Source organism: Salvia miltiorrhiza, chromosome 3 (assembly GCF_028751815.1).
Source record: "Salvia miltiorrhiza cultivar Shanhuang (shh) chromosome 3, IMPLAD_Smil_shh, whole genome shotgun sequence".
NCBI lineage: Eukaryota > Viridiplantae > Streptophyta > Magnoliopsida > Lamiales > Lamiaceae > Salvia > Salvia miltiorrhiza.
The window spans coordinates 29951744-29955867 of NC_080389.1; positions in this window are offsets into that span (position 1 = coordinate 29951744).

The window sequence follows — 4124 nt, forward strand, 5'->3', positions numbered from 1 at the left end:
TAAAGCATTTAGGCATTGACAATATCATTCAAAAATCTTAAGCATAAAATTGTAACAGTTCTATAATATGGTTTTAGTTTTCGTAAGAAAGCCTCACCTGGTAGTGGTGACTCACGTCTAAGCCTTAAACTCTTTGGGTTCAACCTTAATTGAAAAGAATAACGCAAGGTCTTAGACCGTGGAAAATCTAACATAAATGAGGATGCATAATGTAATTATGCATGGCTCATATTCTGTTTATTAGACTAAGGTGATACTAAGGGAAATCTTATCTCTAGTCCTTGTTATTAAAGCAATTAAACCATCTAGGTTTCGTCTCGTGAGATCTAGTAATTACTATATTGATTTGCTCTCTTAAGGGTGTTCTAATTTGCTAATTTAATAATAAACTCCCTTCGTGAGTAAGGGAAAAGAAATGAAACTCAAAACACCCTCAGTTCTTTCTATCTCTATCTCACGTCTGCTCTGCCTCATTGTTCTCTGCTCTGGAAAGTCAGCTCTGGCTGTTTGGTCAGCTCTGGCGATTTTAGCTCTGGAAAGTCAGCTTTGGCCTTTAGGTCAGCTCTGGCAAATTTTAGCTCTGGAAAGTCAGCTCTGGCCTGTAGGTCTGCTCTGGCGAATTTAGCTCTGGAAAATCGGCTCTGGCCTCTGGAAAGTCAGCTCTGGCCTTTTGGTCAGCTCTGGCAATTTTAGCTCTGGAAAGTCAGTTCTGGCCTTTAGGTCTGCTCTGGCGAATTTAGCTCTGGAAAGTCAACTCTGGCCTCTGGAAAGTTAGCTCTGGCCTTTTGGTCAGCTCTGGCGATTTACTCGAAAACTCAGCTCTGGCCTCCGAAAGTCAGCTCTGGTGACTTAGCTCTGGAACGTCAGCTGTGGCTTCTAAAGTCAGCTCTGGCGAGTTAGTTCAGACGGTTGAAGTCAGCTCTGGATGTTCGGCTCTGCTCTGGTCAGCTCTGCTCTGGCGTTTTCCAGCTCTGATCTAAAACTTCCAGCTCTGCTCTGGTGTTTCCAGCTCTGCTCTGGAAATTTCAGCTCTACTCTGGCATTTTCTAGCTCTGCTCTGGCATTTCCAGTTCTGCTCTGGCATTTCCAACTCTGCTCTGGCATTTTCTACTCTGCTCTGGCATTTTCTAGCTCTGCTCTGGCATTTCCAGTTCTGCTCTGGCATTTCCAACTCTGCTCTGGCATTTTCTAGCTCTGCTCTGGCATTTCCAGTTCTGCTCTGGCATTTCCAACTCTGCTCTGGCATTTTCTACTCTGCTCTAGCATTTCCAATTCTGTTCTGGCATTTCCAACTCTGCTCTGGCATTTTCTACTCTGCTCTGGCATTTTCTAGCTCTGCTCTGGCATTTTCTGGGCAGAACGACGAGGGTTTCCAGTTTCCAAAACTAGGGTTCTTCGTCCTTTCTTGCCTCGATTCTCACTCGTACGTCGGCCCTAATCTATTCCTATGTGAGCATGTTGTGCTTGTTCAAGTTCATCTACGTTTAAAGCCTAAAGTTCTCATCGTTTAATCAAAGTTTCAAGCCGTGGGTTCTACCGGAAAAGTGACCTAACATGCTTCTATGAGCGTGTGTTTCATGCTGAAAAGAGTATTAATAGAGGTCGAGAGTTACGTTGTTGTTGCGCGCTTTGGTCGGACAAGCACGATGGTTCCTCGCTTTTTCGATCGTCGAGGTTCAAACTGAAATGGAAGTTATTGTTCTTAGGCTGAAAACAGATGGAAGGGAACACGGCGAAGGGAGGGAATAAGGTCGTGTCTTACCTTGAATGTGCAGCAAGGGCTTCGGTCTAATCTTCTCCGTGGAAGGCGTCAAGAGAGAGAGAGAGAGAGAGCTCTTGCTGTTGCTGCTGGATTTCATAGTGCCGAAGGAAGAGAAGGGGTGGCACAAAGGGGTTGTAGGGGAGTTTAAATAGGTGTTTGGCTGGTGCACTCGAGTGCCTAAGGGGGAGGGCTTTGGCTGTTAGCCCTGCCATGCATGGAGTAGGGGAGGCGTTTCAGCTGCTCGCCCAATGGGAGGAGCTGCTGCTGCTCTGCTGCTGCTGTTGCTGCCGTGCTATGGAGGTGGAGTGTGGCTCTTCGGCTGCTGCCCAATGGGAGGAGCTGCAGCTGGCGTGGTCTTGACTGGTTGGGCAGCGCTGGCGTGGAAGTTGAGGGGGCGCTGCTGCTGTGTAGGGCTGCAAGGACAGCCTAGTCTACTCGGCTCTGGTTGGGCAGCGCTGGCGTGCGGAAGTTGAGGCCTTTCGGCTGCCCAGCCCAAGGCTGCTGCCGTGGCTGCTGCTGCTCTGGCGTGGAGGTGGCGTGCGGCCCTTCGGCTGCTCGCCCAATGGGGGCTGCTGCCGTGGCCGTTGCCCACCTCATCCTCCTTCTTTCCTTTCTAATCCTAGGTGTAACCGAAGTAGAGAGGTAGAGAGGTGTAGAGTGGTGTGATGTGACTTAAGTGAACGATTTAAATAAAACCTCTCAGTGTTGGTTTCTCCGAAGTAGAGAAACGGGTTTCGTTTTTGCTAAACGATAAAGCTAAATTAAATCCGTAGATTTAATGCGTTCGTTATTCTAATACTTAAATTAAATCCGTAGATTTAATTATCCTCAAAGTCGAAATTAATTCACGACTTAAGTAGCAATGTGACAGTAAACTCCATCTTGATAAATAACACAACTTAGCTAAGTTGGTTATAACTCGGATTAATAATCATTCATCAACTCAAAGATTCTCATCGCGGTCTTAAACGCGCGAAAAATAAATAAAGCATACTGTTAGCTAAGTGACTTCGTCACCAAGATTCATAAATTCAGAAACATAATGGAAAACATAAGACTTCAATTACTGGCAGATAGGTAAATAAACACACAATACTGTAATTAAAATACTGATAAAAGAGCGGGTTACTACAAGTAGGGGCCTAACGGGTGATCTCCGTTCGGTAAAACGCTGTCCGTGTCAAGCAAAGGCCAGGGTATACCAGGGCGTGACAACCGGTAAACCCACGACCGAGTAGCTGAGCAGCGTCAACAAAAGGCGTTGTAGATCCAGAAGGTGGGGAAAGGATTGATGGGATACACTGTCCTTCTCCAGTCTTGGGCTTCTCTAGAGACTATCCATCAACTGTGACGAGGCATAAAGCCATGGTTATCAAACGAGGAAGGCAATTTCTGCGCCGTAGCATGTCTATGACTGGTCGGCTGACAAGCCGGAAATGGTTGTGTCCAGGAGGCATGTGTCACTCAAAGTGCAGAGTTGGGGACCTCGGGAGAGAAGGTTGGTGAGGGTCATACTTGGTGAGTAACGGGTATGACTACTATCTAAGGAGGAGTGAAGCACTGCCTTGTGACCGGGAATTGTGTGACCTTCGGACTAAGTGACCACAATGGGATCAACCATCGTAAATGTGAAGTATACCCCCTTGAAACGCCCCAATGTCTTTGGGCCACGCCTTGGGTTTCTATGTGTAACACCCCAAATATTTAGATTATTATTACAGAAGTATAGTAATTAGTATATATAGTATTTTATGTATGGCCAATATTTTTGTTTTTATTTTATTTATTTTATTTCTTTCCACAATTATAGGTCATATAATATTAATAACAATATTAAACTGTTATAAGCAATCCTATCTAGTTAATGATATTCTGAAATCCTAGGCGCGTCTATTAAGATTTGATCAATTAGGCATAAAGTAAATTAATTATTATTATTATTATTATTATTATTATTATTGAAGTCTTTAGTTGTTTAGTATATTAACTTTAGAGCACACAAAACTATATCATCTCTACGTATATATTTTTTATACATATATGATCTAATTAGTTTTGCCTTTGAATTAGTTAATCTATTTTTTTTATATGCAAGAGTGGGTTTTTTTTTATATTTAAAACGTTTCCAAATTTTATTTTAATTAGGTTTCCTATTCAAACAAAAACTGTTAGATATCATCTTTCTATTTTGTTTTAGTTATCCCATCAGGAGATATACTTGGAGTAGAATTCAAACTTAGCATTAGTTTTTCAAACTTGTATATATAGGAGTGACGGACTTAGAGGATAAGCCACCATATTCATATATTTTTTTTTCATTTTTTTTTTCTAGTGGTCGTCTGCGAAGTTTTAGTTTTTATTT